General features: G+C 36.5%; 1 long non-coding RNA gene across 1 annotated transcript in view; it reads right to left on the minus strand.

Annotated features, from left to right (window-relative positions):
- Gm6639 (predicted gene 6639) overlaps window positions 1-14,808 on the minus strand; it is a 69,012-nt gene that overhangs the window by 17,965 nt on the left and 36,239 nt on the right. The window contains exons 13-18 of the long non-coding RNA NR_040748.1: window positions 14,602-14,723; window positions 13,721-13,858; window positions 12,258-12,416; window positions 9,236-9,345; window positions 4,570-4,690; window positions 3,696-3,759 (exon numbers count right to left, since the gene is read on the minus strand). This is a non-coding gene — a long non-coding RNA (predicted gene 6639). The remainder of the gene's footprint in view (window positions 1-3,695; window positions 3,760-4,569; window positions 4,691-9,235; window positions 9,346-12,257; window positions 12,417-13,720; window positions 13,859-14,601; window positions 14,724-14,808) is intronic.

A 14,808-nucleotide genomic window follows, 5' to 3' on the forward strand; every position in this document is an offset into this window, starting at 1 on the left:
CAAGACAGTAATCCTTCAACAAACCTAAAAGGAGACAGCCACATGAACAGAACCCCAACTCTAACAACAAAAATAACAGGAAGCAATAAGTACTTTTCCTTAATATCTCTTAGCCAGACTAACAAGAGGGCACAGGGATAGTATCCTAATTAACAAAATCAGAAATGAAAAAGGAGACATAACAGAACCTGAGAAAATCCAAAACATCACCAGGTCCTATTACAAAAGGCTATACTCAACAAAAATTGGAAAACCTGGATGAAATCAATAATTTCTTAGACAGGTAGCAGGTACCAAAGTTAAATCAGGATCAGATAAACCATCTAAACAGTCCCATTACCCCTAAAGAAATAGAAGCAGTCATTAATAGTCTCCCAACCAAAAAAAGCCCAGGACCAGATAGGTTTAGTACAGAGTTCTATCAGACCTTCAAAGAAGACCTAATTCCAGTTGGGGAAGAGCCTCAAACATATAGGCATGGGGGAAAATTCCTGAACAGAACAGCAATGGATTGTGATGTAAAATCGCCAATCAACAAATGGGACCTCATAAAATTGCAAAGCTTCTGTGAGGCAAAAGACACTGTCAATAAAAGAAAAAAGGCAACCAACATATTGGAAAAAGATCTTTTCTAATCCTATGTCTGATAGACAACTAATACCCAATATATACAAAGAACTCAAGAAGTTAGACTCCAGAGAAACAAATAACCCTATTTTTAAAATGGGTTACAGGGCTAAACAAAGAAGTCTCAACTGAGAATACTGAATGTCTGAGAAGCACCAAAAACTATGTTCCACATCCTTAGTTATCAGGGAAATGCAAATCAAAACAACCTTGAGATTCCACCTCACACCAGTCAGAATGGTTAAGATTAAAACCTCAGGTGATCGCGGATGCTGGTGAGGATGTGGAGAAAGAGGAACACTCCCTCCACTGCTAGTGGAATTGCAAGCTGGTACAACCACTCTGGAAATCACTTTGGCGGTTCCTCAGAAAATTGGAAATAGTACTAGTGGAGTATTCAGCAATACCACTCCCGTGCATATATCCAGAAGATGCTCCAACATGTAATAAGGACATATGCTCCACTTTGTTCATAGCATCCTTATTTATAATAGCCAGTAGCTGGAAAAAACCCAGGTGTCCCTCAACTGAGGAATGCCTAAAGGAAATGTGGAACATTTAGATAATGGAGTAATATGCAGCTAGTAAAAACAAAGAATTCATGAAATTCTTAGGTAAATGGATGGCTCTGCAGGATATCATACTGAGTGAGTTAACCAATCACAAAAAAACACATATGATATGCGCTCACTAACAAGTGGATATTAGTGCAGAAACTCAAATACCCAAGATACAATTCACAAACCACATGAAACTCAAGAAGGAAGAAGAACAAAGTGTGGATACTTCTATCCATCTTAGAAGGTGTACTGGCTAGTTTTGTGTCAACTTGGCATAGCTGGAGTTATCACAGAGAAAGGAGCTTCAGTTGAGGAAGTGCCTCCATGAGATACAACTCTAAGGCATTTTCTCAATTAGTGATCAAGGGGGAAAGGCCCCTTGTGGGTGGGACCATCTCTGGGCTGGTAGTCTTGGTTCTATAAGAGAGCAGGCTGAGCAAGCCAGGGGAAGCAAGCCAGTAAGGAACATCCCTCCGTGACTTCTGCATCAGCTCCTGCTTCCTGACCTGCTTGAGTTCCACTCCTGACTTCCTTTGGTGATGAACAGCAGTATGGAAGCGTAAGCCGAATAAACCCTTTCCTCCAGGGCTGGAGAGATGGCTCAGTGGTTAAGAGCACTGACTGCTCTTCCAAAGGTCCTGAGTTCAAATCCCAGCAACCACATGGTGGCTCACAACCATCCGTAATGAGATCTGATGCCCTCTTCTGGTGCATCTGAGGACAGCTACAGTGTACTTAGATATAATAATAATAAATAAATCTTAAAAAAAAGAAAAAAAACCCTTTCCTCCCCAAACTGCTTCTTGGTCATGATGTTTGTGCAGGAATAGAAACCCTGACTAAGACAGAAGGGAAAACAAAATTCATTGGCTTTCATTCACAGATACCACGTCTGTGGAGAAGATGACAGGGTGTCTAACTTAGAACAAAGGCCAGACACTAGAAAGAAGTTCCACAACATAATTATTGCATGCATGGATCCATTTGGTACAATCATATAAATAGAACATTCTGTTGAAATAGTTAACTACCTCCATAAGTGACTAAAATGATAATATGCTCAAATTGGAATTATCGTTATTTGTATTTTCTTGTTGATTCATGATTAAATCAAGAGAATTTCCCCATAGCATTCTTAAGTATTATACAAGGTGACAAAAATCCATTCAAAGGATATAACAAATCCAGACTCTGTTGTGGATGCTAACAGGTGCTTGCTGACAGGAGACTGATAGAGCTGTCTTTTAAGAAGCTCTGCCAGTGCCTGACAAATACAGAAGTGGATACTCACAGCCATCCATTGGACTGAGCACAGGGTCCCCAATGAATGAGCTAGAGAAAGTACCCAAGGAGCAGAAGAGGTTTGCAGCGCCATAGGAGAAACAACATTATGAACTAACCAGTATCTCCAGAGCTCTCTAGGACTAAACCACCATCCAAAGAAAACACATGGTTGGACTCATGGCTCCAGCTGCATATGTAGCAGAGGATGATCTAGTTAGTCAGTCATCAATGGGAGGAGAGACCCTTGGTCCTGTGAAGGCTCTATGCTCCAGTATAGGGGAATGCCAGGGCCAGGAAGAGGGTGTGGGTTGGTTGGTGAGCAGAGGGAAGGAGAAGGGGATAGGGGGCTTTTGGAGGAGAAACCAGGAAAGGGTATAATATTTGGAAAGTAAATACTCTGGGAGTATATTCAATATCATTACATTCTATCTATGCTTAAGTAACTGATGTGGGCAAAATAATACTGTAACTGGGTTGTACTATTCATTTCATTTTTCCTGACATGTATAAAAAGGAGAATCTCTCTATATATGAGCATTCCTTATCTTGTGCTTCTCAACTAGGGGAATGAATTCACTACCTACAACCTCCTCACATCTGAACTGCTATATGATGATACCCTAAACTATCAAATAATGTGCTATTTTTTCCTAATGTAAATAATTTTCTAGAGTACCTTTCACAGAAATAGGATTATAAATTTCTTTTATAAAGAAAGTGTTGCTACAATGCTCGGGAGCAAGTCTGATTCTGTTGTACTATTAAATAGTTGATTCTTTACCCTGGGCACTATTTAATGGTGAAAATATGGAAGAATTTGGTCAGATAAATCCCAAATTTTCATTTATTGAGAATTGCTTAGAACGCCATTTTGATTATAGTTTGGAAGTAAAAAATTAGTAAAGTGATTCTAGTGGATCTGTCTCATGAATACAGGTCCCTGAGTAACAGAGGTGGGGGAGAATACTGAAAATACCATTTTTCCCAAGACTATAGAGAATCATGAATCAGGCACATTGGAGTCTAACCAATAACATAATTTAAGAATATTTATTATAATAGATAAGGATGTTTAATACACAACATAAAGTAAATATAGTGACTGAAACTATTTGTAACAAATAGTATGGTTAAATATAAAACTGAAGTTGTTTCTTTTAGTAATCACTTCTGCTCTGGCTAAGTGGGAGGTAGAAGGGAACATTGAAATAAAATGACAGACACCTTCTTTAGTCATGAGGAAGTTTCTGTTGTGGAAATTTATATGTTGAAGTTTCACTATCTCCTGCTAAATGAAACATAAAAATATCTTCGTTAGACAAACATTCCAAGATGATAAATTCACACCCCCTTCAGATAAGACTAGTTTTTTTTTCAGTACATTTTCCTAGCTCTACATAAAAAAATTACTTGGGTTAACAATATATCTGATATTGAATGGTGTTACCTGTTGAATCAGGTATATCTTAGCCTCTTTATGATTCTCCACATATATGCTGTAGTGGACCCCGTGCAACTTAATATTTCTACCAAATGGTAATAAATATTTGGCAAGATTATCTCTCAAATGAAATTAAACATCAGTGTTTATGTACAAGGATAGCAAAGCTTGTTGGCACATGGTTTAACCTTTAAGTATGTTTAATGGAGTCTTAAATAATTGTTTCTCAGTTATCTTTTTAAAAAAAATTTCATTTGCAAGAAATCCTATGTGACTTATGGACCATGGGGAAAAAGGTGTGAAATATATCAGCTAATATTCTAAAGTCCTTACAGGGGCTAAATAAGGAGTCCCTCTGTCATACATACATGTATGTAAGTATGTATATATGTATATCTGTATGTATACCTATGTATTTATACATATATTCTACATAATTAAAGTGTTTTAAAAATAACTTTTTCCATACTCTAATATCATGATATGTCCCTATGCTGCTCTGATATTTACAAATTTATGAAATCAGGGACGGATATCATCCTTCCATCTGTTTGATGACTAAGTAAAACTTGAAGCAGATGAAATCTTTAATTCCTCAATAACATTTGAGGTTTTCCCACTGTGGCCATCTGACTTTGTTCATAGCAGGTGACTTACCAGCAGAATTTAGTAGAGTCTTTATGTCATCTGACCTCTTCTGATTATCATTACAAATTATATGGTCATTGTCACCAAATATATCTCCACAGTTGTCAATCACGATTTGTATAATAGACATCTGTAACACCACAATGCAAAAACAAGATTCTCTGTCATTTCACACAGTTTACGAAATTGAAATCATTAAGAATGATGAGGAAAATAGCAGTTACTATGAGCAGATATGAACCTGTGAAATGAAATCTCTGAAATGGACACACTGAGTTCTTTGCAACTTACTTAACCTGGTAAAAATGTCATGCATATTGCAAAGAATGGAGGAACTACTAAGGCAAAGTAAGATATCAAAGCTGATATGCTGTGAGTGAATCAAATTAATGACCTCAAAAGTTTCTTGAAAACACCATCAGATAACTTATGTAAAGGCTTATAGTCCTCGGCATTACTAAGCCAGCTTATATCTAATCACTTCATACTGAATAAGAACCTATTCCTTGAAAAATTCTAGCAAAATACTGCGCATTCCAGTGACTTATCCTGCTGTCTTCCTCCAGAGATGCCCAAGTAGATGATAATAAATGTAAGATGACACGGTTTGAGTTCTGCTGTTCTTTAGGAATAAAAGGTGTGATGGTGGTTGAGGATAAATAACTTTTATTTCAACATTAATAACGTGATTTGGGGGACATTGCCTTGAAATATTTCCTGAGTCTTGATAACACTATTAAGTATGCACAGAAAGGAACAAATGGAATAAACTGATGTTAGTATTTCAAGATAACAATACCATCAACTTATCAAGAACCTAGTTTAGAGGGAACTGATTCTATCTAAACAGCTTTTCCAGTAACTGCTCTTCAGAATTGTAGATAACAGCATTTCTCTGCATTTCTTTCTGATGACACCTTTCTCCAGTAACGCCCTAACATCCCTTTCCTAGCTAAAGACTAGGGACAAAGTCAGACTATGTTGATAATGATCTGAGGAAGCCAAAGGCAGCTGCCCTAGGGCCTACATCACTCTCCCAAGTCTCAACCCTGGCCAGAGGAGCAGTGCTCCAATCTGGTGCTAACATCAGTTTGTCTTTCTTAGTACTGGCAATAGGCAGTCTCTGTACCACTGTTACCTTGAAACCTTTTAATCCCATGATATTTGCTGTGGGTTCCAATCTAGTTATCACCAGGGCTGTGAGGGTAAATACTTTTAAATCATCACTCACCTTGTTCTCTGGCCTCATTCTTGAGTATGTTTAATGTTAATCTCTTGTTTTCCTGTTCCTATTGTATCTTCCTCAGCTCTCCCCCCTAAATTTGTCCCTGGGTGTTTTGGGGATCCAGTATCTCTTTGTCTATATCTCTAGCTCAGTCTCTCTGCATTTTGTACAAAGTTTAGTTGAAATGTATTCTGTGGCTCCTTTGTAAACCATTTTAAATGTTTTAATAAAAAGTAGTCTCTTAAATTGGTGGATTTTTTGCCATGGTGTGAGGAGGCGGTCACGTTTCTTTGTGATTGTTTGCATGGGATGCCTGTCTAATTACAGGTATCACAATATATGATACCATCTTTGTGACAACTTTTAGGTCGTTTAAATATTTTGGTTTCCTGGAGGAAGTATTTCATTGGTTAGAATTTAAGGTTACAGAAGCCAGGTGCCATTTGCATTATACTCTCTGTGCTTCATGTTTGCTACCTCAGATGAGAGCCACCAGGGCTCTGCTTCCTCTTTGGTTGCCCTTCCTTCCTGCAGCCATGCTCCTCTGTCATAATTTGAAGGACCATAATCTTTCTAGAGCTCTAAGTCCCAAATAAACTTTTACTTCTATATTATTTGTCTTAGTCCTGGATTTTATTTAAATAATAGAAAAATGACTAAGAGAAACAGTTGGTGAGAAGAGGGATCTTAGTTGAGAAAATGCCTGCAGCAGATTGGCCCATTTTGTAGGGAAGTCTATTGGATATTGTCTTGATTAACAATGGAATTTTGTAGTGCCCAGATCTCCAGGAAGGTGCCACCCTTAAACTATTAGTCAGACAAAGTAAGATGTGAGGTGCAGGACAGGAGGCAGCACTCCTACACAGCTTCTGCTTCAGTTCTTGCCTTCAGGTTCCTGCCCTGCTTCAGTTTGGGCCCTGACATTTCTCAGTAGTTAACTGGTAACTAGAAGGATATCATGAAGTGTAACCAGTCCTCCATAAGTTGCTTTTCATCAGTGGTTTTTCATAGCAATACTAGCAAATTAAGACACTTTCTAAATTGAACAAGCTATTCCATGGGCCTGTTATTCACAATCCTACCCCATTATGAGTAACACTACCATGTTTTCTTTCTTGTAGACCTTATTTCTGGAAATTAATATTTAAAATATATCCTTAGTTTCTTTTTTGTTTTTGTTATTTTTTTTATTGTCTATTTTTTTCTCCTTTCCAGAATGTATGTTCTTTGTTGACTATCTGTGAATTTCTCATCATGCAACCCAGTAACACTCATTTTCCACTCTTTCCATATCTACCGTCTTCCCTGGTAACTTCCACCCAAAATTTAAAACAATGAAAAATTAAGTAAAGTTTTGAATTTAAATGAAACTGAGGGAGGAGTGTGCTGTGAGAATGGGACTTAGAGGTTACTGCAATTTGGATATAATGTAAAGAAAGTAAAATAAAATATTCATGCATACAGCTTTAATGTAAAATTAAGAGCTACAGAAAACCAAAGACTGAGGAACATAAGACTCTACCTGAAATAAGGCAAGCACACACTATTCTTTTTTATATAAGTAGGAGTTAATGAGAAAATAATAGGAGGTATAATATATAACATACTACATTTTTATTATTATTCATTAGATCACATATAGTGTACACATATGTATCTCTGTGTGTGCATATATATGTATATATGTATACAAATATACATATATAATTATACATAAATAATTGTATGCATTGTGCTTTTATATGACCAGCAGTGCAATTGGGGTGAATATTTCATAATTATAATAGTCTAACCACTATGAAACACAACCAACAAGTGCTCCAAAGTACAGCTACAGTAGAAAATAAACACAGCAAAAACTAGGTAATCGAGATTTTTTTTACAACCTCACTGTAGTCTTCTTGGACTACCATTATTCATACAGCATACTCTTGGCTAGAATATAGATATCTAAGATAAATATCTTAAAAGAAAGAAAAAAAAGGAAAGAACAAAAAAGAAACAAGTCACTTCTTTTTAACGACATTATCAATCCTTCCTGAAATAGATCAATGTATCACCCACCCTAGTAGCATGCAATCCTAGCGTGTCCTTTAACATTAGGGACTTTTCCAAGTTATTTCCAATTCCTGAATCACAATGAGGACTTTGTTCTCAAAGGGAAAAATTAGATCCCCTTACTTTTTTTGAGAGGTCACTTCCAAATAATGAGTTCTGGCAAGTCAGTTCCCACAGCACATGAGGGGCTATGCGGATAGATAACATGTAGGTGTCTAGGTGATTGCTGGTAGAAGTTTTAATTTTTGATAACACAGAGATGAGCTCTTCGAGCAGCAGGTAGTTTGCTTGTGGCATCTTTGTTAGACATGGAAAAAGGAGAATTTTACTGCTGATTGTCTGACAAGTAATGTTACTTACAAAACTCTGAATACACCGAAAAATCAGGGTAAATGTTTTGTAGACCAGCTCATAGTATAATCAGAATTCAAAAGAAGTAAGAATATACAGCTAAAGTATTCACTAAAATATTTTCTGCAAATCAATTCTCCCTATAAAATTATGGGAAATTTTATAAAAATATGAATTTCTGTGTACTACACATATAACTGGTACTCACAGAACCCAGAGAAAGGTATCAGGTTCCCTGGAAATAGAATGAATGGAGATTCTTGCAGGTCATGTGTGTTTTGTGTATGGAAACATATTGCTGTTAAACAGTGAACCAATTTTCCAGCCATCATGGGGACACATGTAATATCTAATGTAGTATGAATCCATGTAACACTCTGTGACACTCTGGAGCGCAAGGAACAGAAAGCACACTAGTGACCCTATGCAATTCGATTATAAAAGTTTCTGCTATAGGTAAGGCAGAGATGCTGGAGTCCTGAGTAGAAATTGGAACTCAAAGCTCCTGTTACCTAAGAAATCATTCTAATGAATATCATACAGGACAATGATCTAAAAACTGCAAAGCTATACCTGAGCCAGACATCTCTAGGTAGTTATAATTGAAAAAGATGGCCTAACTAATATCTTCATGTTCTAATCAATGACATATATTTAACATGTGCAATATTCAAAATACATGGGTATAATATTTGCATGCAATATCCACAGGGTTATACATACATGCTTCTTTTAATTTGACTCAAAAAGGGATTCAAACCAATACTTTAGAGTGACCTACACACAACTGTGTAGAATAGGCTGTCTTCAAACTATTATAGTTATAATGTAGAAGACTCTCAAGTGATGGGATTACAGACATGGTACAATACTCTTGCTTGAGAAATGCACCTGTTTATAAAGTGACTATACCTGTCTAAGCAAAGGAAACATCTTCGCATGGAACATCATTCCACTGTATAACCCTGTAAATACAAGCCTATGTACCATCAAAATGCAATTCCCTTAAGTTACCTTTGTGCAATTCCCCAAAGTTTTTACCTTTGTATAGCAGACATTTTTGCAAGTAGAGAATCTTCATCAAGTACGCTAACCCAATTTTCATATAAGCCTGAACAAAGCAAGCTTCCTTTTATATTTTTAATATAATCCTTAAAAAAACCAAGAAAATTAATGGTCAATGTACATTGTAGAAAGTATTTGAAAAACATCTTCGTTTAAAAATGGCAGTTTAGACCAGTGTTTCTCAACTTGTGTGTCACAATACTTTTGGGGATCACATATCCAGCATATCTGATATTCCATTCATTACACATTATAATTCATAACAGTAGCAAAATTTTAGTTATGAAATAACAGCAAAATGATGTCATAGTTAGGGATGACCACAGCATGATGAACTGTATTAATGTCACAGGACTTGTTTTCAAAGTTTGCACTCCTGAATTTTTAAACCAAGGATCATATTCTAACTCTATAGGCAGCAAAATATAAGCAGGTCTCTTTAACAAAATCATATTGGCAGAATCCTTATCTAAGTCAGGGTCTACACAATTAGTTAATTGATAAGAATTACAACAAGTATGAAAAGATTTGCCAAGATTGGTGATCTTAACTCTATTAAAATTACCCAATAACATAGCATACAGGTAAGGAACACATGCTTTCACCACTATAGGGGAGTTGGCCTGAGCTTTGGGTTTCTTTTTTTTTTTTTTTAATCAAATTAACAGCAGCAAAGTCTACATTCAGATTCAGCACTCCCTTGTATCTCTGTGCATTTGTCACCCATTACTCGCCGACTCCATGCCCACCTGCCGGAACCCCTAATTTCCACAGATTGACAGAGGCCGACTGGGCTGGTCAGAGGCAGAAAACCACTGGTTGAGACCCTAGTTCCTTAAGAAATTCCCAACCTGTCACCAACATGAATCATGGCTCAAAAGTGGAAATTACAGGCAGGAGCTTATGTATTTTTAACTAAGACTAGAATCAAAGAAGCTGATCTGGCTGCAGTATTCACTGAAATAACCCTATTGTCTGTTCTAATTCACTTTCCTGGCTTTCAGTCTACACTACTACCTGCAATCAGAGAGATCTGCACTCCACTGCCTGAAGCTCTGTCTGTCTCAAAGGAGGCCAGCTCTTCTGTGGAACATCCAGATAGGGACCTATCAAAAGTGCTCTCTCAGAGTATTTACCCAGCAGCTGACTAAAACAGGTAAAGAGACCCACCACCAAACGTTGGATGGATCTCAGGGACTCTTATGGAAGAGTTGGGAAGAGGATTCAGGTCCCTGAAGAAGACAAGGACTCCATAGAAAGAACAGCAGAGTCAACTAACATGGCCCACTGGGAGCTATCAAGGACTGACCAGCAACCAAAAGGCATACAGAAGCTGCATCAAGACCCACAGCACATTTGTAGCAAATATGCAGCTCAGTCTCCCTGTAGGTCCACCAAAATGTAGAGCAGAGACTATGCCTAAAGCTGTTTACTGTCTGTGGAAACCCTTCATCAACTGGCCTCAGTAAGAGAAAATGTGCTAATCCTGAAGAGAGTTAATGTGCTAGACTGTGAGGACAGCCTAGGGGACCATAACCAGCTTAGAGAAGGAAAGAGACTCTGTGAAGGGTAAAGAGGATGTAAAATGACTAAATAAATAAACAAACAAATAAATAAAGTTTTGAAAGAAAAAATAAACAATAACTAAAAACAAAACAAACAAACAAAAACAAAAAACAAAGTGCTCTTCTTGAAAATAACCAACCATTAAAAAATGGCAAGGTCAAAAAATACCTCATTCTGATTATATAATTTGGTGAATCTGTACCTTCAGTTCACCGAGTTAAGTTGTAATATAAATGTACACCTCTAGGTACAGACCAACCTGGAGTGGTGAACTTTCATATTGAGCACACTGTTTTACATGTGAGATGGCCATATTGTTTCACACCCATTCTTTAAAATGTGAAAATACTCAACTATTTAAACTAATTGTTCGCAGCAGCTTGTTTGAGGACAAAAAAGTGTCTTTGTTCATGAAATACCACTATTAACTTTCATGTTGTACCAAGGATAAAAAAAATATCAGGAAAATGGAAGATTCCCATGTAGTCCTGTACCTTTAAATTGCTGTGAATACACATGACCACCTTCAGTTACTGATCTTCACTTTCCTCCCCATGATGTGACCCCAGGTTTCTGGCAATGCGAGCCGGACACACTTGGCCAGCTGGAGGGTCAAGGATGGATCATTCGGTCCCTTTGCCTAATGCTATTCAGCTTGACTACTCTCAGAGCATTATATTTCTCTTATGTCTGGGGCCAAAGCTCCAGTCTACTTAGAGGCAAACTCAGATCATGCCCCCCCCTCTCTGCCAAAATAAAACAATGATGTTTGCTCCAGAGTTATTGCTTCTCACTGTTAGGTTAAGCATAGTAGACTATTTAGAAGTAGGTTAGGCTAATACTATCATTATTTGACATGGAGTTTGGATGGCAATATCTGGCAAATATACAAGTGCTGCTCTATTTTTTTTTTTTTGGTAGAGAAGGAAAGCAATTTCATATATGTACTGGACAGAAGGCAACATACAAATCTCTCATAACTTCTTATATGTCTGTGGTGGACTAGCTCTTTTGTACTATTGTATTTATGAGGAATAGGTTTTTGTTTGGGATTTTTTGGGTGTTTTTTTTTTTTTGGTAAGTATGATTTAAGACATGTATCTTGTAAAAAACACTTTTTCCACAATTATTACTCGTTCTGCTATTAATTCACATCATATAGTTATAGAGGTGAAATCAGTGGGAAATTTGTAATGCCAAAACAAAGACCATCTTACATACGAGGAAGTTAACTTCCAAACAGAAGGTGTTCACCTGTGTCTTTGTGAAGAATCATTTAGCTTGTCAGACTTTTACCTACCATTCCTCTAATACAGAGCTAGTGTGTCCATAGCTCAAGGAAAATGTAATCATCAGGAAATCCCAGAGACAGAAAGCACATATGCATCTCTAGAGGGATGCTGAATGTTTGTGATGCAAAAACTTTCCTTACCTTAAAAACAGAAGCTAATATTAGCACAGATTCTTCATTCCAGTTAATCAGCTGTTCAGTGTAAATCTTATCCCTCAGGGACCAGTGTGATTCTCTCGAGAAGAATCAGAATATTAGATCTGAATTTTGTCCCTTTTGTGCAATCATGGATAACATGTCCTGTGTGGGATAAGGGCATCATCTATTATTGCAGATTGGAAAACCCAAATATGTCTTTTAAGGTATACCAGAGCCATGGCAACTATGAATGTAGAGCTACAACTGAAAGGGATGAAGAAGACATTGAACTTTTTTCCTCTTTAGCTTCCAAATATATTTTCTTCCCTAATCCATTTTTCCCAATTTGAAACAAGGTTTTATTGGAACTGGATAATCCTCAAGATTTAATTATACTTCTGTTACCATGACTATTCATTTTGGTGAATTTTCCTCTCTTACTTCTTTTTCTTCTATGAATATCTTTCTCAAGCATGCCATTCTAAGTTACTATTGGGATATTTCTCTTTCAGAGATCAAATCTCTATTTTGCCTCCTGTATGTTATGGGATCTATTGTGCATCCTGATATTTGTGTATTTAAGAAAGCTTTCTTTTCCCACTATAATGCTGAGACTTTAATTTCTTTTATCTCTTACTTCTAATTTTCCACTCTCTATATCTAAAGACGCTGTCACATTAGAGCACCAAAGAAAATTTCAATCGGTCTTCCCGGGTTTCTCTCTGTAAAACTCATGGCCACAACCAGATTTTCTCCATATTTTCTCTCTTTTCAGTTGATTACATGATTACAGTCATTGATGACAAAAAGTTCTGCTCTAAAATACTTAAGCAATAGGCAGTAATAATCATTTGTCTAATATGATAAACTTGTTCATATTCAGCATAAATTTCTGGCACAGGCATATTGATAAAATAGATGTTGGGCAATAATTGAATATTTCCAATGGAAATCTAGTAGCATATTTAAAATAGACTAAGACATTAAGTGCAATTTTGTAAAGTCAATATAAAAAGATCAATATATAGCAAAGAGCAATGTGCATATCTAATTTACTGATAATATCAAATAAAGGTCCATAGATATTTCTCATTATGAGATTGAGTAATCTCAGAGGCAGTGATATCAAAGTAGACTCTAGAGTAAGATGGAGTCATAATGCAGCTTAAGGGATTTATAGTAAGAGAATCAGTGAGGCAGTGCCAAAAATTCATTTTGTCCAACAAACTGGTGAGTTTGGGTCTTCACTGAAATCAGTGAAAAACATGGAAATACTATTTCTTTTCATTTTTTTAAATTAGAAGTCTCTAGTTTCAGTGGGGTTTTTTTCTATTTTAAAAGAATCTTAAACATCATCAATAGGTTATCTATATATTCATCTGTTTGATGAAATAATTTGCCTAGAACAAAGGTTCACAGAAATTATGGGAAATAGGACAGCTGTAGAAAACCAAAATGAAACTCACAAGTATATGAAGTAGCATCTTGTCCGAGCAAACAATGGCTGGAATTGTACAAAATATTTGGTTTTTTTTTTTTTATTGATTCTGGAGGAGTTTGAGAAGATGTTTGTTGGTTTGTATACTCATTGCCTTCTTGTTTCTCTGGATGTAATGAAGAATGAAATCATTATTTGTTGTCATTGAACTCAATTAGCCCTTGCATGCCCTCCACATTTTATAGCCTTAAAGCCTCATGCATCACCACAAATACACAGAAAATAACTAATGAGTATTATAATATTTATAATAATTGCTTCATAAGGTACTGGATATCTGTTGTATATGGCCCATAGTTCTCGTATACAAGTTAAATACTTTGTTTGCCTTGAGAGTCATTAGAATCAAGCAATAATATAATACCAATCTTTTATCCACCTGTGTTACTTTCTGATGGAACAGTTAAGGACAAATGTAAATTAACAGCAACAGTAACAGAAGATTTCACAACTTGCCTTACTGCATCTTCTGTTACAGTCCTTGGCTTCCCCCCAATTCCCTAAACTGAGAGCTCAAAGCTGAAGTCATAGAGTCTATGTCTTCCATATGTATATACTAAGCTATATTTTAAGAATTGCTTATGTCTTATGCCTTTTAACCAAATACTCAAAAGCTGGGCCAAGAGGGTCTCTGCGAGTTTGAGGTCAGCCTGGCCTACAAAGTAGGTTTAAGGACAGTCAGAGATTTTGCATAGAGAAAACACAATTCAAGTGGTTTTTTCTATGTATTAAACACATCTAAGTTATTGCTCAATATATCAAAGTAAGTGACATATAGGTAATTAATTACTTGATCTCATTTCTGGGATTTATCTCTTACATAAATACAGGACCAGTGGAAAGAAGTACCAAAATTTTGAAGCAACTTCTTACAATAGGAAATAATCTATAACACACAGGTGAAGTTTCGCTTTGTTGGAAGCCGACCACTGCTCACATGGACCAGGTTTCACCTGGGAGGCAAGCTGGAGCTGAAAAGAGAGGGAAACTAGGCAGTCAAGAGAAAAATGGAGCTAAGTCAAGATTCCTGATCAAAGCTCAAATGTTTAATGGCAA

The sequence above is a fragment of the Mus musculus genome, chromosome 3, assembly GCF_000001635.26.
Source record: "Mus musculus strain C57BL/6J chromosome 3, GRCm38.p6 C57BL/6J".
Taxonomy (NCBI): Eukaryota; Metazoa; Chordata; class Mammalia; order Rodentia; family Muridae; genus Mus; species Mus musculus.